This window comes from Carettochelys insculpta, chromosome 8 (assembly GCF_033958435.1).
Source record: "Carettochelys insculpta isolate YL-2023 chromosome 8, ASM3395843v1, whole genome shotgun sequence".
NCBI classification, from domain to species: domain Eukaryota; kingdom Metazoa; phylum Chordata; order Testudines; family Carettochelyidae; genus Carettochelys; species Carettochelys insculpta.
Window position 1 is genome coordinate 38,826,613 of NC_134144.1, and position 24,468 is coordinate 38,851,080.

General features: G+C 41.4%; 1 protein-coding gene across 6 annotated transcripts in view; it reads right to left on the reverse strand.

Annotated features, from left to right (window-relative positions):
• Window positions 1–16,634, reverse strand: part of B3GALT1 (beta-1,3-galactosyltransferase 1) — a 325,957-nt gene extending 309,323 nt beyond the window's left edge. For all 6 annotated transcript variants that reach the window (XR_012646458.1, XR_012646456.1, XR_012646457.1 and 3 more), the window contains exon 1: window positions 16,513–16,634. The gene's annotated coding sequence lies outside the window, so the exon portion shown is untranslated. The remainder of the gene's footprint in view (window positions 1–16,512) is intronic.
• Between the last annotated feature and the right edge of the window lie 7,834 nt (window positions 16,635–24,468).

Consider the following 24,468-nt stretch of genomic DNA (forward strand, 5'->3'; position numbering starts at 1 on the left):
ACCCACCTCCAATGCTGAACAGCCTACTTGAGAAAGGGCTTTGTCTGGGAGAGAAGTGGATAGGGTTCTGTGCCTAGGTAAGTGAGACGGGCAGGGAGCAGGCTTCTGGCAGCTGAAACCACCCTCTGCCAAACACAGACCTGCATGATCCTGGCTCTTCAGCGCAGCCCTGTCCACTGCCTCTGTGCAGTAAGTGAGGGTAGCCACCGGGGTCCTGGCAGTCGAAATCATCCTGGCACTATACTGTGAGTATATCTCCCCCAGACACTGGGAGTGCTGAAAACCCATTCCAGCCCACCACTCTTCATTGCCAGTTCTAACCAATTTTTACCCACAATTTACATTTTCATTTGAAAATTCCAAAGAAATAAAAACAATAAAAAATGAAAATGAAGAGCCATATATATGTGTATATATATATATGTTGGTTAATTTTGAACATGGCCACTTAATGCTTATGGTTCTACTTACTCTAAATGTTTATTGTGTAAAACTTATTTATGTAACATAACAGCTAGTGACATTCTGAAGAGCAACTCCAAAGAGCTATTGCAGACATTCTTCTCTGGAGGCCACTGAAGTTGTTACAATATTTCATTATCACAAAACAATACATCTTCAAATACAGATAACAGTGGCTTTTAATATCCTCTATCACAATTACACCAGATTTTCATTGCACTATCCATACTGAAAGTAATTTAACTGCTTTTTCCATAACATCAGTGTAACTTTTAACATACTACACCTCATACGTTTATTTAGCAAATGATTTTGTTAGCATATATTTTTATATTCCTTAGTTATACAATTGGAAAAATCTATTTGTTTACACATATCACTGCATTTCACTGGAAAGCATCTTAGCTGATGTTTTTCCAGTAGAAAAATTTACTGTCTAGTTGGAAGTCTTCAGTTAAAGCATTGAGTTTACGCATCAAGATTGTATATCTCACAAATATCACTGTGTTCATATTGTCATTTTTTTTTTGGTAATTTCATATGAAAGACCAGATCAGAGGTTAAAATCTTCGTCTTTCTAGACAGTTAACGTGTGATCGCATACCATACATTCTAATATTCCATGTGCAATAGCATCTGCCACTTAGGAGCGGGAAGTAGACTAAATGTGTAATACATTTAGGAATTCTTACTTCACTAGCATATCAACCTGGCATTGCTTGGGTATTTAAGTGACATAAGGTTTGTTTAGTTTCTCCCCCACCCCTGCCTCCCACTCCTCCACCACTCTTGCTGGGCTGGGGAAAAATGCTGTGGTCATGGCCCCAGCCCCAGCTTTTTTCCTCAGCTCAGGGACAGTAGGGGAGGGGAGGCGGTGTTGGAGCCAGGCCTATGTCTGTTTTCCACAGCCCTGGCTCAGCAGCAGTGGGTGGGGGTGTAGGGGGCTGGAGTCAGGGCTGCAGCCTTTTCCCTGGCCCAGCACCAGAGCGTGGGACCGGCCTGGAGCTGGGGATGGATGTGGCATTTTTCTCTGCCCCAGGGAGAGCAGCCAGGGGGATCTGACCTGGGATGGGGTGGTTTACCCAGCCCCAGCAAGAGTTTGGGGGTGCAAGGCCAGGGTTCATGTCCACAGCACCTCAGGGGGAGGCTAACTGTGTGGAGGAGTGGTAGGGGACAGCTGGGCTCCCCCTTCATGGTACTGTAGCCAAGCACCAGGTGTGGGGTAAAGGAGTGTTTCTCTCTCCTGACAGCATGGAGAGCCCTGCCTCCATGTGGCCACTGCTTTCCTGCTGCAGCTGCCACCCCCACCCCCACCAGTAGTCACTGTGCAGTATCTGCTCCCGGTGCTCACTGTCCCGAGTGGTGAAGTATGTTGTCTCTCCTGTCAGTGCCCCACCCTTTCCATGTTCTGGGAAATCCTGGGATTTCAGCCATTTCCCACTTTCCAGGCACAACCAAACCCTGCCCTTGGTTTAAGTGAGGTAAGAAGAAGCTCTATACCAAATTTCGTGGTCATAGCTCTGACGGCTTAGGAGGAGTTCTTGAACAAAAGTACACCTGACAGACAAACACACTTTAAAATATATAGAAAAAATATACATACATACATACATGAGCATTAATGGTAACACTGTCACCAAAGTTTCTTGTGCCTTATGTTTATTTGCTGTCAAATAAGAGAAAACATCTAAGCCAAACACTCTTACTCTAAATCTGATTTTTTTTTCCTACCAGACTCTGTTGCCATCGATAAGGTTAAGAAAAAGCAAATGTTATTGAAATGAGAGCTTCCTGAATGATTCACCATTGCACTGTACAGTCATGAATCACAGGCACTTAAAAATAACATCTCCCAGGGGCTTGCGGGGGGAGGGTGGAGAAGGGGGCAAGCATGGGCTCACGCCCCAAGCAGAGGGACCAAGAACTCCTCCAGGCCTGGATGCACAGCGCAAACTCCTCTGGTCCAGGCCAAGATGAGATTCCCCCGGCCATGCGGACATAGGAGAGGAAATCTAGCTGCTCTGGCTGCTGGGGGAAAGCTAATGCTGCAGGTCCTGGGGAGGTGGGAAGGGAGAAACAGCTCTTCTGGCCACAGAGGCACAGACAGTGCCCCTCTAACCATTGTAATTTTAATTCCTGTGAATGCCCCTGCACTTACTAGAACAATATAAATACCTGCATAATGTGCATTTCATAGGCTTTTGAATCCAGAAAGAACTGGGGCTAAAGTAATGATCAGCATTTCCATAGCCTCTAGGAAGATACTGGCTGAGAAATCTGTGCATGGAATTGCCATTCAGCGCAACAGAGGCAGGCTCTTAGAAAGCCGGTTATAGCTCCCTGATACTGTAGAGCATCAGGCACCAGCATAGCTGTGAGTTACGTCAGCTGGCGATAGTCTTTAAGATGGTAATAACAAAGTGAGGGCACAGCATACTTCAGCCATGTCCACCCTCTGACCTGCCCTCCTCCCTGGTGAGGCCAAAGAGCTGGTGGCCGTTAGGTGCCAGCTTATCTCCAGCTGACAGCCCTCTGAGGTTCAGTGAATTCTCAGCCAGCTAGATGTGCCTGCTTTTCTCGCCCCTTTGCCATGTTTAAGTGGCAAAATGGGTTAGACTGGCACCAAGAATCTTAGCCATTATGTCAATAGATCAGTCTTCCCTGAGGTGATGCCTGAAGCTGCTTCACAGGTGATCTTAACGTAGAAACAAAGTTAGCTAGAATGATTAGCAAAGACAGATCTTTCCAAAAAGAAATTACAAATGTAATTTGACAGGGCCAAAGATCTGTAGTGGTTTGATAGTCCTGATCCTTCAAACGCGTACTGCCAGGCATAGTACAGAAGTAGTACCATTGACTACCAACGTAAAGTATCATAACTTTTTGTTAGCACTTGAGGAATCATGTTATATATTAATAGAATCTTATGGCCCTGTCTACAAATGCACTTTAATGAGGTACCTGAAGCATTCTTAATCCTTTTTGAAGCTGTTAATGCTAAAATAATTTACACCACTTTTTCAGCAAGTATGACTAGTCAAATTATTAAATCTGTGATTAAAAATCGTGTCCTAATCTAGTTCTCTGTATAAGTACATACATATTTTATAATGTAGTTTACCCCTCTCACACTGAGCAGACAAGAAATAGAAGATTTGCTTGAGCCTGAATATGTGGAACATATATTTTTAAACACTTTGGACAGCAGAGCTAAAATAGAAATATATACTGATTCTAAAACACAACACATAAAATTGTTTGCCGTGCAGTTGGGGGCTGGTCTCCTTGAGCTTGAGAAACTGTACAGTAAATTCTCCTTGAACTAGCATTCAAACAACTGAACTTCTCTATTAACCAGCATTCCATCCTGTGTGTGCACGGCCAGCAGCTCCCCACATGTCGCAGCCACACATGAGCCCCCCAGAGCGGCTCCCTGTGTGACGTGCACTGCCCAGAGCTACTCTCCCACGCGGCACGACCATGCGTGAGCCACGCAGAGTGGCTCCCCATGCGGCGCCACGTCCTACCCAGAGCAGCTCCTCATGCAGCGCTGCGCCCCATCCAGAGTGGCTCCCCCTGCCGTACCACGCCCCCACTCAGAGCATATTGGAACCTCCCCCATATCTGGCATATTGGTAGCCTCCTGCTCCTGGGGCTGCTGAATATCAAAGGGTTTACTGAAGATTCTATATTGGCATCCAACTGGGAAAGACATTGCTTAAAATAGCTGTAGGTAATGCATTTCCCATGCAAGGTAGATGGGACTCTAAAATAGTTCCAAACTGAAAGGCAGCATGCAGTCAAAGCATTAAACACCCAAAAGCCTTCAAACGGGACTGAAAGTCTTCAGTTCCCTGGCAGATAATACAGAGTGCGCAAGACTCATTCAAATGTGGCTTGACCCATTTGCTGATGTCAGAGCTCTAACGACAAGGCAATCTAATAGTCAAACTATGCATGGTCAAACAAAAGTCTGAAGGAACTTGGTTGAGAAATCAAGCACAAAATAGAGACCAACTTTAGAAAAGATAGGAAAGCTTTTTTTCCAAATAATAGCAGACTCTAACATTCAAGTGACTGTGTTTGGACTACACATATTACATACACAATCTGATTTACACAAAAACCATTCCCCAAAAAAGAAACTTGTGAAATGGCTAAATTCCAAAACCATGAATATTTAATGAAGTAACATTCTTGTAGGCTTCCCTGAATTAAGGAAAAAAAAGAGCAATCAGAAAGAATTGTTCTCTACTCTCGTGTATAAAACACATTTCTCAGTAGGCCTTCTTTGTTTTAAAAGACAGGCAGTTTAAATTAGACTACCAAAAGCTTGTGTAACATAGGTTCAGGATTTCAAGAATTTTAAATAAATGCTGTAATAAAGTGGTTTTCAACCTTTTTTCATTTGTGGACTCAAAAAATTTCAAATGGCGGTGCACACCCGTTTGGAAATCATAAGCATAGTCTGAGGACCTCCATGTGACTATGGATCACAGGCTGAAAATCACTGCTGTAATACATATAAACCTATATTAATTGGCTAATGTGTATATACTAGGGATCTACTGGTTAACCAGTAAAGTCAACTGGTTAACCAGTAAGGGCTAGAGCAGCTCCCCCACCCACCATGGGAAGGCGAGGCATCCAGCCTGTCCTGAGCAGCTCCATCTGCAGCATTTAACTACTTAACTAATTTTACGGGATTTTACATCCCTAGTATATGCATCACTGCTTTCTACTAAGTAGACTCAGAACTGCTGAGGGATGTTTCACAAGCATTTTACTGCTAACAGCTAAGAAACATTTCCTTTTAGCTCAAGTGGAAAGCTGTTGGAGTACAACTATCTGAGTTCTAAGTTCCAAAGGGCTTACTGAAGATACAGAACTAACCACTGAAGTCTTAGTACACTATGAATTTATTACTACAATATACTATGTTTTTTACAAAATTATGTGCAGCCTACATATCATTGCTCCTTGTTTGCATCAGTTAGGCAATATTTATGAGAAATTGACGATAGAGTCAAGAATTTCTTTGCTGAAGTTCTGTTTATTTAGACATAATGTTTCACTGAACACTGCAGGAACCAATAACAGGAAATAATTTCTTTGTTCACAGTTTCCAAACCTGTCTTCTAGACAGTGCCACACTCTAAAGAAGCTCTTTCTCATGCTCCTCCCAGGACCACGCTCACCAGTTCTCTGGTGTTCTACTCTCTCTCTCTCTTGCTCCCCGCCCCTCCCCCACCTACCTAACTTCAAGATATTTGATAAGTATACAGAGGGATGGTAAGACAAGACTCCCTACAGTGGTATGTACCCATCTGCAACTTCTCACAGCACATATTTCCAATGGCTGGATACTAGCTGGGGAGGGATCTAAGTTACTATAGTGTATTCTTTCCCAGGTGTCTGAATGTAGAACCCCAAAGCTTTAATGACGGATGTTGATTTGAACCTGAGCCACATTATTTCAGTCAACATCTCCTTAAGAGGCTCACTTGTCATGTACTTGAGTCTGAATCTTGCAGCTAGCCTTTAACCCTCTGTCACTCTGCTTCTTGGTTTGTCATTGAGTCAGTTCAGTAGCCAATTCCCAACAGCATGTAACTGGCACTTTAGAGCCATCTAAAGTGTACATTCCAGATGAAAAGCGCTATCTGGGGGTTAATAACAGACATCAATAATACTCAAAGGCTGCTGTCAAACATTTTCAGGTAGAACTGACGTGTTTTGCTACCACCAAAAAAAAGGTCTGTGAGATTTCAACATATTTCTTTCATTATCTTTTTTTGAGATGAATCTGATTTTCCAAAGCATAATCAAATAAAACTAAAAAGTTCAGTATATTTATGTTCTTGTACTATGCAATTATTAGGGCTGAGGGTTCATCACAGTGGTAAAATGGTCATGGACATAGTTATTTTTCTGTTGGTTTATGACTTTTCTTTGGTTCCATAGTCCTGTTCTCAGCACTGTAACCTGACATGTATCAGGACTTGCAATGTCATGCAAGTTTGGCCCGGTGGAGGATGCCCAATTTAAATAGCTCCCTGGAGACCTTACATACCAAATTCCCCATAAACTTGTGACTTTTCTTACATTTACCGTAACCACTCCATGATTTTTTATTTTAAAAAAAGTTCCATGACAAATTAGGAGCCCTATTAATTATACCTATATTAGGTGCCCAGATGACCAAAAATCTGACTTAACTGAGAAGAAAAATAAGTTTCTGTAAAAATGCTTCATATTTTTCTACATGGATATGGACTATTTTCTAGGGCTAGGGCCAAACAGCAAAGTTATTTAAAGGTAACAACCATTATTTTGAAATAACTTTGCAAGCATCTACACTATGCACACGCTATTTTGAAATAAACTTGAAATAGTGGGGGTGTTATTTTGAATTTTATAAAACTCATTGCAGGAGGGATAATGCCTATTTTGAAACAACTATTTCAAAATAGGTGCTGTTAAAACATGGAATAGTGCTATTTCAAAATTAGTCATAATGGCAACCAATGTCAGTATTTCACGATAGACACTATGTGTCCGGACATGATATTTTGAAATAGATAGGTGCTATTTCGAGATGCATTCTTGTGTGTAGCTGTGTTACTTTGAAATAAGCTATTTTGGAATAGCTATTCTAGAATGGATTATTTCAAAACAATGCTGCTATATAGACATAGCCTAGGTGATTTACATCTATGTGGCACGTTGTTTGTATACCTTCATCATAAATATGTATACTTCTCCTGGAGGAGAAACTACTAAAATTGTGCTGTTATCTTAGAATGGCTATGTATGATACACAGACCTCTGCTGAAAATGAGGGAAGGAAACTGTCCATTCCTTTAGTGTGGATATTAAATGTAAAATGTGAATGGAGAATGATTAATTAGGTTGTTTGGGACTGAGATTGTTTATTGAGTAGTGTGGACACCATTGAGGTTATGCATGTGATCATAATTGTACATTTCCATACTTTTAAATGTTTGATTAAGTGTAACTTTAACTGTAGTTACTAAGAGGGCAAAACTCGTTACCCCATTGCACCCATTCCCCCAGAGCAATTTTGTGGGTGAAACACTGGGAGGGGCATCTTGTAAAGTTTCCCATTCTTTCCACCACTGAACAGACTTGATCCTGGGAAGGGTCAAGATAGCTCTAAATTATTCATTCATACACCTTCCTGAGCTACCCATAAGGACTGGATTGTACCTTGGAATGTGACATGCTCCTTGATGTACATCCCGGCTTAAGTCTCCTGCCATAAAAATATCAAAATTGAATGTAAAAACTATAATTTACTCTACTTTTCTTATAATATGAAAGATCCAACTCTAAACCATAGATTAGTAAGAGTATCCTTTAACAAATTCAGGGCCTGATTTAGCAGAAAATATTTGCAGCCTTCTGGCTGGCACAACCCTCGCAAAACCACAGATGTTCCTCAGCAGGGCTAGCTATCCAGCTGAAAATGTGGCCACCTGCAGAAGGACTAAAGAAATAAAACAACAGCCCTTCCCTGAAGGAGTTGCAGAACAGCTCAGAGAGAGGCAAACTCCTGCATGTCATCAGCATTCAAAATGCCACAGGCTCTGACTATGTCACATTTCACAAGCTGAACATTGTTAAATCTGACACTTGGATAGAAGACCACTAGAGGAAAACTTAAGTGTGGAAAGGATGGTGGTGATTTGATAGAAACTATTCTTGTCTTCTTTTTGGATTAAGCCAATATCCAAACATGGTATAAGAACCATGAAGAAAGATTTGTGGCTATTTAATAATGCCAGCCATTTTCTGCAAAGACAGAAGTGATAACCTAAATGTCCTGGCAAAACTCCATAGGAATAATTAAATTCTCGTAACTCAATTTCCCCATTATTTCAATTGTACATGGTACTTTTCAAAAGGGATTAATATATAAATGAATGTTTGATTTGGTCAGATCCATTTCTTTAAAATTGGAGTCTCCTCCAAAATGAAAATGTCTGAACTATTGAGGGGTGATGCTTTCAACTTTAAATTCCTAGATGTAACTATATTTCAGAGTTGTGTGAAATTATGTCCGGATACAAAGGGTAATAGTGCTTTTGAGTTAAAACTGAAATGTAAGCATTGAGTGTAATAATTGCTATTAGCGGTGACTGACAGGAGACCTCAAGTACTGTAAATAAGATTCATAATGCATCATCGCAGCTTGGCCTGTTCAGTCCATCACAACTCTTAAAGCCCCTAAGGTTGAATTAACATGTCCCACATGCAAACCCAAGACTCAGAGCCCAGGCATTCCTGTCCCTATCTGTCCTTCTCTTCCATCTGGCTGAGTTGCAGAACACTGCTGTCAGTCAAAGGGCTGCAATGCCCTTTGGAATTTTTTTCCTGGCTGACCAAATATCAGTCAGAGAGACATGGTAGGTGAGGAAATATCATTTATTGGACCAACTTCAGTTAAAGAAAGAGACAAGCTTTCCAGTCTACAGAGAGCTCTTCAGATCTAGGAAGAATACTCATAGCGGAACAGCTAAATGCAAGATGGAACAGACTATTTGTAATAAACAGTGAACACACATTTCAAGGGACCACTGAAGATGAAGTAGCCTATTAAGACCCCTCTAGTCATGGTGGGGAAATCAACAAGAAGTTCTGTGGCACCTTATAGACTAACAGATATTTTGGAGCATAAGTTTTCATGGGCAAACACCCTCTTTGTCAGACGCATGGCGGGGATTTCAGAGGAAGATTTAAAGAGGGGGTCTCAGTAAAGGGGAAGGCCAGAGCTAACAAGGTCTGTTCAGTCAGGGTGGAAATGGCCCATTATCAGCAGTTAATGTGGAGTTGTAAACATCAAGCAAGGAGAAGGAATTTAAGGAGGAATGTGGGGAGCCTGATAAGGATGAGGAGGAAGTTAGCTGCATGCTGGAGGAAGCTGGCCCTTTGTGTGGCGAGTGGTTTGAGGATGATTTCCATGATATTCATTCACTAAGAATGCTGGAGCCAGTTAGGCTGCCTAGGTGTCCCTTCTCGTACATTTTAGGAACCATGTAGAAGATACCTGTGATAGGTTCTCGGGGAATGAATTTGTAGAGTTCCTCTTAGATTTGTTTGGGGGAAGAATTTAATGATATGTTTAAATTCTTAGGTGAACTGTGGTGTGGCATTGTCCATAAGATCTTTATAATAGGTGGTATCAGAGAATTTTTGCTTGGCCTCGTTAACTTTGTCATAGCTGAAGACTGCAATAGTGCCCCTTTTGTCTACTGGTTTGATCCCCTTCCACCAATGAAGTGATCACACCATGAGATGGGGCACCCAAACAGCCTGAGAGAATCTTCTATACTATAGAAATAAAACTCTCTCTGACCTCACATCCCTTCTTGTCACGTATGACCTTATACTGCAGGAGAGGCAAACTTTTTTGGGGTCAGGGTGTTGCTCCACAGAAAAAACAGGCTGGGATGACATAAAAGAAGCAAAAATACTGAAAAAAAACCAAAACAAAAACAAAAAAAATCCCTTACTAAGGTGGCCCCCAACTGAGAAGCAGAAAAAAAAAAAAGACACTTGAGGTGAGGGAGAGGCCTGAGTTTCAGGGCTTCTCCCCAGACTAGATTAACATTTCTGGGGCCATAGGCTAGTAAATTTCCCCTGCCCCTTAGGCTTTGGAGAGGGGCCAAAAGTTAGGAGTTCAATATGTGAGATGGGACTGCAAGAAAGTAGGATGGGTGTGTGGTATCCAGGCAGGAGGTAGAGTACAGCAGTTGGCTGGGAATGGGGTGAGGGGTCTGGGTGGGAGGTAGGGTGCAGGAACAGACTGGGGTTGCAGAGTCTGGACAGACAGTAGGGTAGAGGATTGGGCTGGGGTGGGGGACAATGTTCCCTCTAATTTTTTTCCATCCATAGGCAGAATAAATTTTATGTGCACCAAGGCATGTGCAGATGTGCACCCTTATAGGAACTATGAGTACTCTGCTAATCAGCTGGGTAGCATCTGACTCTCTCCTGGCAACTGCCCAAGTACTCAGCTTACAGGGAACACTGGGGGCAGGGGCGGCATCTGCCCAAGAAGAAGGGTGCAGGAGTGGGCTGGGGGTGGGAGTGTGGGGTCTGGGCAGGAGGGCGACTGGGTGCAGGATCTGGGGGGCTGGGCACTAAGGGAAGTGCAGAAGTGGGATAGGGATGTGGCATCTGGGTGGGAGGTTAGGTGCAGAAGCAGGATAGGAATGTGGGGTCTGGGCAGAAGGTTGGGTGTAGGGGGTCTGGGCAGGATGGGGTGTATGTGAGGAGGATGGGAGATGTTCCCCAAGAGCATGGATGACACCCCACTGCTCCCATTGCCCACAATTCTAGACAATAGGGGCAGCAGGTGAAAAGTCTCCAAGTGAGTGGTTCCCTGCACCTCTGTTCCCACAGCCATAGGTAAGGGAGAATGGAAGTGCACACAGCCACTTCCTTCCCTGGCAAGGCAGAGTCTGCAGGCTGGGTCCTGACTCAAGAGTCCTTTGTTCTGGCCTTTGAGGCTCAGGGGTCCAGCCCTGATGTGAGGGATGGAGCCCTGAGCCTCACAGGCCAGATCCAGCTCACAGGCTGCAGGTTCCCCACCCCTGCAATACTGAAAGTCATGTCAGGTATCATTAACCAACTATAATCCATGGTCAATGGGGATTCCATCCTGAAAGAAATCTTCCCTGAGCCCCCTCTTCTGGCCTTCAAGCAACAGCCCTCCTTCTCCAAGCTCACCATCAGAAGCAAGCTCCCCAGAGACTAGGACACACTAATGCAAAGCGGCACCAGACCTGCCAGAACAACAGATGCAAAACCTGCAGCCATATCTCCACTGCTACAATGATCAACCCTCGCCGCACCACACCTTGCCACTTCCATAGGCCCTGCACGTGCTGATCCCAACACTTGGTGTACCTTACCCAGCGCACTAAATACACCCATAACAACTATGTGGGTGAAACCAAACAATGACAACACACCTGACTGAACTGAAAACAGAAAATTAGAAAAGACTAAAACACCTTTTCACCTGTGGGTGAACACTTTTCACAAAATGATTGCTCTGTTTCTGACCTATCCGTCCCCATTTCTCTAAGGAAACCACACAACACTTCCAAAGGGCAATCATGGAGCTTCAGTTCTTAACTTTGCTAGACACTAAAAATCATGGACTGAACAGAGACGCTGCACTTACAGCACATTACAACCAATCCCATTAACAACCTCCCAAGCTGCATTCCCCAGAATTTCTTCCCCACACCTCCATGACTTCAGAGGTGTTAATGAGCCACTTCACCTTGAATAGTCCCCTGAAATACATGTTACATATTTATGATAAACAATCATGTTTCAACTTCATATTTAGCTATGGCACTGAGTATATTCCCCAGATCTGAAGAAGAGCTCTGTGCAAGCTCAAAGGTTTGTTACTTTCACCAGCCCAAGTAGGTCCAATAAAAGATATTAGCACACCTACCTTGTCTAGCAACAAAGGGTCCTGTGGCACCTTATAGACTAACAGAAAAGTTTTGAGCATGAGCTTTCGTGAGCACAGACTCACTTCATCAGATGCTGGACCAGATGCTGGACCAGCATCTGATGAAGTGAGTCTGTGCTCACGAAAGCTCATGATCAAAATTTTTCTATTAGTCTATAAGGTGCCACAGGACCCTTCGTTGCTGTTACAGATCCAGACTAACACGGCTACTCCTCTGATACTTGACTACCTTGTCTAATCTCTTGCAACCCATGCTACACATAGACAGTCAGAGAAGAACTTGCCAGCCTTGGCCCCTCTTCATCTGTTGGAAAATGAATTTCTCCTCAAGTTATGGTCCTGAATCTGTAATCTCTGCTTAAAAGCAATCTTCACTGTCAACGATAAATGTGTTATGAGGCCTTATCAGACTTCGTCTGAAGTCAATGAGAGGTGAATCAGCTTCCATGCAGCATTTGCACCTTGGAGATGAGCTGTTTTAGACATCCATCCATACAGCCTAAAGCAGCATTATGTACCCATCAGTACCTCATGACACTTTGGAAAAATCTGGAATGAGTTGATGTACGAGTAAGTGGGGAAGCTAAAAAATCATATTAGGTGTATTTAACACTTCTGTGTATTCAGGGAGTTCTGCAGAGTTTCCATGAACCAGAAATCACAAACACTGCATTTGCTGGAGATGATACTAGTCATCGTTTCCACTGAAATTCAAAAATGGAATTAGCTTTTTCAAAAGACACAGTTTGCACAATTTAATACGGCTGAAGAAAGGCGCTACATAAAAAATTTAAAATTCATTAGTTCTTTTTATAATATTCTTACACTTTTTATTTTTAAGTTAATGTACAGTATATAGAAATTTCTCATTTCCAAACAGAATGAAATTTGTCTTTCCATTATGCATCAAAATAAGTCATTTTATTACCACACGTGGCAAATTACATCACCAGTATTTTAGTACTTTGCCTTTCATGTTTGTTTTGGCAATTAAATGGGGGACAGCTTGCAATGTGCTAAGATGATTAATCTTTCTATAGCTCCTCTTTATATTATTTATTTATTTATTAATACTTCCCTGCAAATATTACTAATGTAAATACAGGCAAGGCAAATCAAGAAATTAGTACTATTTTGATAGGACTACAGTTGATCAGACTTACAAATGTGTTGGGACAGGACAGACTTATTTAGCTTATTTTATAAATAAAAAAAACTAAACAAGAAACCTAATCTAATTTTTTAAAAACTTCGATATCTTTCAGATATAGCTCCCGAAAAATCTGAAGATTAATAGGTCCATAATTAAGGGAAAAAGTGTTGTTGGAAAAAAGCGTATAATTGTTCATCATGATAATTTCTAATGGTTGACTGAGCTTTTTATTAAAACAAAATCCACTTTCTAGTTTTTCTTGTTTATATATTATGGATACTAGATCTGGTGCATTTCCACAGCAATATAGCTGAATTAAAATGTTGCAATTTTTGTAAAATGTTTCATAACAACAATGATCCAGTTAAATACATTTAGATTGTGTACTAAATTAGAACCTTATGCTGTAAATATTTACTTGTGTGAATAATTTCACTGAAATAAATGAGACTCTTCAAATAATTAAGTGTTGGTAGAACAGAATTCAGTCCATTAATAGACTATTCTTTCACAACTTGGATATCTAGATTAACATCTGGTTTAGGTCACAAGAAAAATTAGCTGGATTGCAGTCACTTAATCCCTTGTCAAAAATAGTGCTTGCCTGTATCTCAAAAACTCTAGAAATTTTAGGATCATCAAGGAACAAGCACAGGTAGTCTGGGTGAGGTATGAGGCAGATTAGCATAACTGAGTGGGACTGGGAAAACATGTATCATGATTATCTGTACTGTACCTAACTGCTGCTACTACTATTTTGTCTTTCCTAAATTAACCACAAATATTTTAAATAATTTGACTGTGTCAAGTAAACTGATATTTTTGTAGTCATCTCTTCATACCAGTTTTTCAACTTGTAAAATCCATTGACAATTTACATGCCAGCAGGGCAACTGAATTTGAATGCATTTTATGATCTGTAAATAAGCATAGTTATCTCCTAAATAAGCAGTGGGAAGAAGAATACAGTATTTCATTAATCATAAAAGGTCTGAGGTACAGAATTTACACTTAATGTTTACTGTCCAACTAGAACACTGGAGTCATCTTTCCAGAGCGAGCAGAAATATTAATAATTTGTGATGATTTGGTTTACAGTCATTGTCCATTCTGCTATCATTTTGTAGGTTGTTTTTTTTTTTTAATGTTTGTAATGTGTGGTGTCAAATTTTAGTACTTTTGCTAATTTATTAGATTACTTTGCAAGTTTTAGACCACCATATTTATTCAGTATTATTGTGGGTGTTTTCACAGCTAGAAAAGAATCATAAAACTTGGAATTTGTTTTTTTGCACATCACATATACATTAGAACATACAACTTCTTAACGTTTTTAAACAGTCAGGATTATGGCTAGGGGATCTTCAGATAAAATAATAAATATTATTCGAAGTAATTTTCCTTTTGGATGGTAATAAATCAGGTATAATAGCCTTTTCAGTTATATCAGACATGAGATTTGGATCCAATCTTGCTTGATAAGACTCTCATTGACATTAATGAGAAAATTCACATGCACAGGATCAAACCCATCATAACAAAATATTGTAGTGTACCAATAATTATTTAAAATATTATGCAATCAGGATTTAATTATAATTAAGATTAAAATTAATCAAGGGACTTTTAAAAGCAAGTTGAAGAATATTTTAATAAATTAAGAATATTCAACACTGGTTTAAAATACTAAAGAGAAATATTTGATTTTATATACTGGGAATAATTCATGTTAAAGAGCAATGAAAAGAAAATTGTGGGCAGAAAAAATGGGATTTAGTCTTTGGAATTCTTTAGATGTCTTAACAGCCACTGGCTTTATTTCTCCCTCCTGTTTGCTATATTAGAGGTTTTTTATGAACTTGTGAATTTTCCATTCAAACAGTCTGATTTATTTTTTACATAATATTTAATTTAAAAACTGATTTAATGGCTGTCATCAGGTCATGGTCATCTTATTTGTAATAAGGCACTCCACTACCAAGGTCTAGTCCAGTAATTTACTGTTCTCTAAAGAGGTCCTTGGTGAATGCTTGTCTAAACACACCTTTCAAGCACTACCTTTTTTTTTTATCCATAGTCTGACAACATGGAGCAGTGTTTATACTTTCCCTTTTTCTTACTTACAACTACCATTTTAAAATAACAGTAACAACTAATAAAACAATTTTTAAAGTTAATACTAAAAATGTCTTCTCGGGTCATTTTTATTGAGGGAAAATTATTCAAACTCAGCCAACCAGCAACAGCCATCTGTAGCGTATAATAAAAAGCAAACTAATTTCAGATCTTTCTACGGAAAATAAAATCCAGTCCCCTGTTGGGTTAGTTACAGAAACAGAAGGTTACAACTATTGCATTAATTGCCAGTCTGGCTTTGGTGGAAGTACCCCTGCATCATTTTTTTCCATGAAGTGATAGCTCTCATAGAAAACATTTGGGAAGTCAAGAGTGGAGGCTGGCAAATGATTGCACATTCTGCTGAAAGAGCTGATACACTGTAAAGTCTTGGGGCTTCTAAACTGCCTCGACACAAAAGCAAAGTCCTTTCTTATCCCTTTGCAACACATTTAATTGTATTTGTCATTTAAAACAAAAACAAAAACCTGAACACTGAACCAAACCCCGAAATTTCCACTGTGCCTGGAGCTGCTTCAGGAGAAGTGAATGAGTTGGATGTGGTCAATTCATCACCTCCAAAGCCATGTGAAGCAGCACAGCAGCAAGGAAAGTATAGGGGCGGGGGAGGGGGCAGCTTAGCGCGTACCGGCAGCAGTTAGGGCTTCATATCTACAAGATAAAATACACTAAACAGTCCCCCCTCCCCGGCCATTTTTCCCCCACTGACAGCCCTCTGTTTGCTCACTTTATGGCAAATCTCGCCGCCTCTCCGGCACTAGCGGTGCCAGGAACGTCCCTCTAGGGGTGATTTTGCCTTCCCTTGCAGGAGCCACGCTACCACTTTCCATCTGAACGCTGGCTATAGAGGTCCCTGGGCTAGGCTTTTGTATGGCTATTTCTAGAGGCGCCGCGGACTTGGGCTCTCGGGCGAGCTTCTCGGCAAGCCCCTCTGGCTTCCAGCCAGCCCGCTGCTTTCTGAAGGGCACCGGGCAGAGCGAGCGGGAGAGGCGGGCGCCTGGCGCCCCCATGCAACCTCCTGCCTGTGCAAGTCGCTGGCAGCCAGCAGCGGCCGCCAGCCGCTTCCCGGGGTCCTGGACATCTTGCCCACACACGGCGCTTTCCCCTTTCGCGGCCGCGTTGCCCTGCAGCGCGTTGGCTCCAGCCCCGCCAACAAAAGGCGTCACAGCTCCACAGCCGTGCCCGGCTCCAGCGAGCGAGGCAGCGCCCACCCCCTCCAGCCCCCGGACTCCACCTTACCCACCGGCTTTGCAGTCTTCGCCCGGCTGGCAGCACGGAGGGTCCCGCTGCTGCCGCCCGGGTGCCGGTAGCCAGCATCACTTCTCCATCAGCAGCCGGCCAGCTCCCCGCACCCGCCGCGGCAGCAGCAGCAGCCGAGCCCGCAATGGAACTTGGCCTTTCCGACTGACAGGCCGGGGCAGCCAATCGCCGCCTCCCACCGCTCGGGGCCGGGGGAGAGAGCGGGCGGCGGGGACCAATCAGCGAGGAAGGGCCCGACGTTCGGCACCTCCTTTCTTCGGCAGGCGCAGGGTCCGGGGCTGGGCTGGGCTCTGGGCGCTCGCGGGGCAGCCGAGTGCAAGCGCCAGATGCAAGAGTCTCCAGAGCCGCCGGACCCGCTCGCGCTCGGCCGCCCCAGCCGGCGGAACGCTGTCCTCGCGCCTTGTCAATCACTGGCTTAGCTCCGCTCCCGCGCCAGGCCCCAGCTAGTAGGCACCGATTGCGCCAGGTGCTGTACAGGCTCCTCCCGAGAGAAAAGTCGTGCCCCGAGGAGCCGGGGTGCTGGAGCCATTTGTCTGCTGCGGGTGCTGAGCCTTTAACCAACCCCCGTCCCTGCCCACTTCAAGCCCGGGGTGCAGCCGCACGCCTAGTCCAGCCCCCGTGCAGAGGAATTTACCGGCTGATCTTCTCTCCAGACAGCCTTTACCTGTCCTGGTGGTAATGCATTCCTTGCCCGGGGCCGGGGGAAGGGGAGAAATGCTCAGTCCTTCATAGGCTAATAAGGTGCAAGTCCTTACATCTCAGGCTGCGCTTGAGCCCTGCACTTCTATGGTTTAATCCTTCCCATTCTGCTGTTTGGTGAAAATATGATTGGTGTAAATCCGGAATAAATGAGAATAGAATGTAGCTCATTGTGACAAATGGCTTAAATAAACAAAAGCCAGGTCATAAAAAGTAGGTGCTGTTTAATACAAACACTGCGTCGTTATGAGGGATGATATTGTGCTGTATATACAGGCACCTTGTAATGTCTTCTTTAGTTAATGTATTTGACATTGGCCGCCCATCACTGAGTGGCAGTCTTTCCTCTTTCTCAATCTTGTGCTGCATTGATGCTCAAGCATAGTGTTTTGAGAACACTTGCTGTGGGCACCTTACGGGTGGATTATTTTAATTATCCACAGGTATTTCACCCAACATTTTAGTAGCTGGTTTACAGGAATATTTCCCAATATGGATCTCTTTCCTCAGTAAACCCAAAAACAGAAAAATGGGCTTTGCTGAAACTGTGGAAAGTGTTATGAGAAATCTGGAAAGACTGGGAGGAATGCTGTTCAGATACCTTTACAGAGCATCTCACTCTTAACAATAGAATATGTATTTTATGTGGTGGCATGTCTTTAGGGCCTTATCCAGTATGATGGGTGTGCCTGCTACAAGTTCCCTCAGCTCTAGTTGACCTGCCAAAGTGCTCAGTGCCTTGTAGAATTGCATCACAAAGTAATAAATGTTTCTGATGAATACAGTGGTGTGAATAGCTATTGTGTCAATGGACAAATATTTGTGTGTGATGGGACCATATTGTTTTGAAGGGGACTAAAAATCTGAGCAGCATAGTCTGTTCCTGATTTACTTCAAGATTCTGATACCCTTGGGTTGACTTCATTGCTACTACTCTGGAATTAAATACTATTCAACTAGATTGTGTTACATATTTTAGTGCCTTGCTTGTAAACTGCATCACAGTATCTAAATTTCCTTTGGCGCCTCCCTAGACTGGTCCACTAGGATAGCAGACTTATTTTGCTCCTATTCTTCAATTGGTTTTCTTTTCCTTTTTTTTAAATGGCATCAGTGATATATGTGGATCCAGCATAAGTAACTGTGCCCAACATGGACAATGGGCACAATCACATTTTTGAGATGAAATATTCAAAACTATTCTTGCATTTAAGATTTTCCCTACACTGTATTACTGAAGTAAAAATGATGGCTTTGTTTTTCAGCTAGAAGATTATCCCTTAGTTCAGAAGCTATCTCAAGCACTGAAAATGTGTTTTTAAAAAAATAATTTCTCAAACTACACCTTAGTGGAGCTTCTTTTTTTTTTTTTTAATGAGAGGAAGTTTTTTAACATATGATGTCAGAGCCAGATCATATTTTACTAAACCATATTTTTTTAGTGTTCAGATTTTTACAGATTTGAAGAACTAACAAGAGCATTTTACTGTGAGGGTTTCATAATTCCTGCAAAGCTAAATGTATAAGAAAAATAATTTTTTTGTTAAAGACTTTCTCATTAACTAGCATATGCATTTTAATACAAAGTATTCTTTAAAATGGAAACAAAAACTATGAGCAATTTTGCCTATACAATATTTTCATCTGATAAAAATACCCCTCATGTTTCAATATTCCACAGCAGCTCCTCCTGAGCATATAAACAGCTCCAATGTGTGTGGTAGCACTAAATCATGACTTGTCAGAAAAAAAGCCTACACTTAAACTACAAATATCAGTAATACATCTAAACCAATTTATCAAAAGTGTTGAAGATCACTAAATAGTACTTGGTCCAAATACTAAAGCAATATATCCCATCACAACAGCTAAAAATGTTGTTGATCAGACCAAACCTGTCCAGTCAAAGACTCACTGATGAAGTTGTAGAAGGGTAAAACAGTGAAGATGTAAAAATGGGGAAACCGTTCACTTAAAATCTGGGGGAGTCCATTCAGCAAAGCACAAGCTTAAATCCTTACTGATCACCAAGCTCTAAAGTTTATGCTTAAATGCATTTGCTGAATGTGGAATATGTGCCTACATGGGCTAAATTCCTTCTGAAGACCTTTTCAATCTCTTCAGAGGGGACAGCTTGCTGTTAATTTCTAAAAATGAATACAGTGCAAGAGGGACACTGTAGAAGCTGAATTTCTCTTTTTTATTCATAGCACCAGAAATGAAAGTAATATCCCTATGCAGCTTCATAGGTACAACTCCTTTCTGTTCAGGACCAACAACCTTCCTCGGTGACAGAACAATTCAGGAATCATGCGCATTAAATCTTCATCTTTACTGTTGACACTGCCAACAAGGTGTGAAGGTGGTATTTGTGTTCTGTGATGTGGGCAGCTGTATTGCAAACTGTGCTGAGAACCAACTATACAGAGCAACCAAGTGGCATATGTCCTAATGGCCTCGTTCCGTGTGGTGACCTCCAGGGAAATATATCTGCATCCCACTGCTAATTCTCATGGTCTGAAGAACTGTTTCATCTAAGTTCAAGAAATTCTCCTATGTAACAATAAGGGTGAACTAGAAAGGTTGCTCATTTAAAAATAAGGGTAAACTCATGGTCTCCTGCTGAAAATAATTTTTCCACTGGCCTCCCAGTAGGCTTTCAATTCTTTTAGCTCTTCATTTTATCTTGTTTTTTTTACTTAACAAAACACAAAAGTTGTTTTAGAGTTTTTAAGGGACAATCTTAAAGACAGCTAATAAGTAAATACTCTGTAGGACACACAATTTTCTAATGCAGATGTGTCTGGGTGCGGATGTGTATTACCTTTCTTCCACTTGACTCCTTGATCTTTCCTACTAATGATACAGCTCAGCCAGCTCAAGGTGATTTCAGGAAGCTACTACCAATAGCCACATGCATCCTGCATAGTCATGTGGGACTCACTGTGGTTTCTGGGTTCCTTTTCACTACAGGTTGAACCTGCCTAATCCAGAATCCTCTCATCCAGCAAACTCCGTACTCTGGCATGACTTAGTTAGCCAGATGATCACGTATCCTGGGTGTGGCCAATTTATCATGGTCCCATAAAGTTAGTTATAGATACCAGTCCTGGATCTCCATGTTATGTGCTGTTATTTAGCTGTAATTTACCCCTAAATGTCTTCTAAGAGCCCAGTAAGCAGAGGAAGTGTTGGTAATGTGCTAAAAAATATTGACCTCCTGTCATTTGTCAAATTCTCTTATCCAGCACTGGTCAGGTCCCGAGGGTGCTGAACAAGAGAGGTTCAACCTGTACCAGGTCTATAAGTAAATCTGCCCCAAATCTAGTTTCAAAAGGAAATATCTGCTATATTGCCTTGAGGACCAGAGAGAATTCAATAAAATATTAAATGTATTACAGACTTTTGGATTAGATTACACAGGGTACCAAATCCTAAACCATCATGGAGAATTCTCCACTGCCGCTTAAGAGTCACCCAGCCAATTGCGTAATGATCTACCTGGTGGAAAATTCCTTCTTATCTCCGTAATCAGATCAACATTGTCCATATCACTGCGGTGAGACTAATAATGTTGTTCCTTGGCCTGTACTTAAAAACTGAATTTAAAAAGTATCTTCTACTTCTTCTCTGAACACTAGTATTAAATGCAGCAAACAGGTCAACCTTTATATGGGGCAGAATCAAACATGTGACCATGTCTAATCAAACCATAAATTCTTTTTTTCCATAAATTAATATGTATCAATTTTCTCTCATTTCAGGTAGCTAGGTATTTGATTCATACCTAAACAGAGCATTCCAGTAACAATGAGCTTGGAGAATATTTGATTAACCGTATTTTAACATAATAAAACTATGTATTCTTACAATTAGCCATATGATTACTCAGCACCCTTTGAAATACTTCTTCTCTGTCTATAACAATCATATGTATTTTATATGGTTTAGTTATAAAGCACCAGCAACATGCTAGGCACTTTATGCACAAAGAAGAACACAAAATCCTTGCCCCAAAGCATTTGACTCTATTACTTCTTGTGTAAGTGCATTCTACAGGCTGATTTCATGCTGTGTGAGGAAATACTTTCTTTTATTATTTTAAGATTTATCTATGATATGTTATATCAGCTAAATAACTACCTCAGTATAACTACAGCAAGGAAACTCCTTTAGCATGCTTACTCAGATAATCCTATGAGACAGTTGTTTGTCAGAAACATTAAGTAGCAAAACCCGTTTATATTTATATAGTATCATTGAGAACAGTGTCCCTGATCTTTTTACATAGAACTTAACAGCAGTACTTATGAACAGTTAAAAGACCCAGTAGATAGTTAGATTGCATTAGATTTGAATTGATTTAAACAATGAGGCAAGGTGGGACTTTTGGGTTAGAAAAGGGATAGATCAGAGAATCTGATTTCTGGCCAAAGCAACATTACTCAGCTAGGGACAGCCTTATGAGTCGGCAATATGCATGACTACTAGAGTGCTATGGTTGGGGCAGAAGAAGATCAAGAGGCAAGGAGCGGGGCAAGCCTGGGTGTGAGGCCACAATGGGAACTCAGAGCAGTGGTGTGGGGGGGAACAGTGGGGCCCTGTGACAATTAGTGGGAGAGCCAAGGGAGGCAGGAAGGCCAAAAAAAAGAAAAGTTTGCACAGTTCACCAGTTTCTCTACAGCCAGCCCTATCAGTCCTTAAAATAAATTATTACATTGGTCTAGTTAGGCTAAAGATCGAGGTGAGTCTTTGTAAGTTAGTGTCTGCGATGGCCTTCTGCTTTCCATTTTCAGGCAAACCATCTGTTTCAACAAACATTTTTGCTATTGCAAAATAAATTAATTTAAAAAATTAATCCAGCTCTGAACTGGATTAGCCAAGAAACTCTTCCTCCTGATCACAGTTGGATGGCTGAATCCAGCTGGCAAAAATCAATGTGATTTTGTTTAATCATGATTAATGTTTAATTTTATTTATACTTTTGCATGTAATTTCCTTTTTAAGGCTTTCCCAGAATAATCTGGCAATTGCTGTTAATAAGACTGAAAAAGCCTAGTTCCCATCAACCAATACAGAAACTATTTGACTCACTGAACAACAGTTAGCCAGTGGTGGTATGAGGCTCAATCTTTTACAGCTTCTTTAGGAAAATGGGAAATTCTACCAATAGTCAAAGGGTTTGAGTTCCCTGGTATGAGTACCACAAGAGTTTGGCAGCAAGAGTTATTATTATTACTATGTTATGAATTACTGATGATCTGATTCTGTCATCCTGACATACATAAGTTGAGTGGTGTCTTTCTCCACAGCTCAAATCCATGAAATCATTTGCTGAATAAGCCTCCAGTGCTTCAATGGCATTCATGTTCACACAGGTCTTCAGCCATGTGGAGATCATTGCAGATTCAGGGTCAAAGTTATTTATCAATTAAGTAAAGGTAGCATAATGGGCATCTTGAGCTCCCCCCCAAAGTGTACTAATCCACACATGGAAGAATAAAATATGTGTAGCCACTGCACTGGCAAACTTACAATTCAGGTAGAGATACAACAGGATAAAAACAGGAGACATGAAGTAAACAGAAAATGAGAAGTACAGTTTACAAATTCAAGATCACGAATCAATTTAGTGGCACCAAATTAGTCTTTATAGTTTTTTTTTTTATATACAACTGGGTTACAATAATTTGTTGATCATCATATTTTGGTTCTGTTTCTGTGTGTATGAACATCTATATATCTATTTGTATGCAAATTACATACATTAAAAGAATGTTAGGTTGCAAAGTTAAGCAGTCTAAAGTTAGGAAGTGCCAGAATTAAAAATCTGTGACATGTTAGTTCCCCCTGCCCTGCCAGCTGTGTGAATGCATGATGATAAATTGTCTGATTACGTGGATCCATGGATCCCAAATGTTCTTCCACAGGACCCCTGCCAAGTGTACAGGAAACTTAACGCCTAGGTAAAGTGGTACAGGATTGTTGGAGACATCAACTGGTCCGGAGAAATTTGGCTACCCCTTGGAAGGAAAAAAAGTATAGTGAGGGCTAAGCCACGAGGAGGGAGCATCCCAACTTGCAGATAAAGAATTCCAACTCCTGGAGTGTGTGACACCACAGCGTAAGCGAGAGACATAAGGAGGCATCAGACCAGGTGCAGTTGTTCCCTCAGACACCAAGCCCAAAGGGGTCTTCATCTCTGTGTGTAAGGTACACATGCTGTTTGGAGGGGCAAAAAAAAACCCTTTAGGCTTTACTTCTCAGACCAAAAGCAGGGTCCACACTGCTTCTGTTTTATTACATGCTGACAGCATAGATAACCAACAGGAGTCTTTAAAGACTCTTTTTTTTCTTACCCAGGCCCAAAAAAGTTGTTACGCATATGAGACAACATATTCCCATTGTCTATGTCACTAGCAATCAGCTTGTCTCCTTCTAAACAAAAGCACCATTCCAACAAATTAAAACAACAGCTCACAGAAGGTACAGCTACACTGAAGCCATAAATTGCGAATTGCCTAAGTTATTTTGAGGTAACTTATTTCAAACTTGGTGTTGTCCAAATGGCACCAGAGCTCAAAATAAGCAGCATTTTGGAGTTTCTGCTACCCCTCTCCTGACAAGGGATAGGGAAATAGAATACTGCACTCAAAAGAGTGCTGCTATTTCGAACGCGGTGTTTAGCTGCGGGATTGCTATTTCAGGATGCAAATGTATCCTGAAATAGCAACCACAGTGTAGCCATAGCCAGAGGAAAGCTGATGGGAAATTAAGGAAAAAAGCATCCCACACATGCACATACACACTAAGGTAATATTTCCCCTGTAAAATTGCTTCATTGAGGGCTTTAACAAAGCCTCATACAAGATTGAAACTGCAAAAACATGCTATGTGTCCTACTGTACTTATTGAATTTATAGCTTGCCACTTCTTTTCTTGTATCTAATATCAGACAGAAATAAGTTGAAAACTTTAAACTGTAGAGAACCATTATTTACCGATTAGCTGTTAATTCATTATAGGGAGAGCAGCAGTGATTACTGTAGCTAAAGCAGATTGAGTTAGATTATGCAATCTGCCTATCTATCTAGATAATTGCAGGTAGCACCCTCATCACTGCATCTGTTGTATTAACATTGCATTCTTTCAGTTACCCAAATCTTTCTAAGTGTGTCCCCTTTGGGGGCTGAAATTTTCCCTTTTAGTCTCTGCCCAAGAGTAAATATTTTGAAAAGTC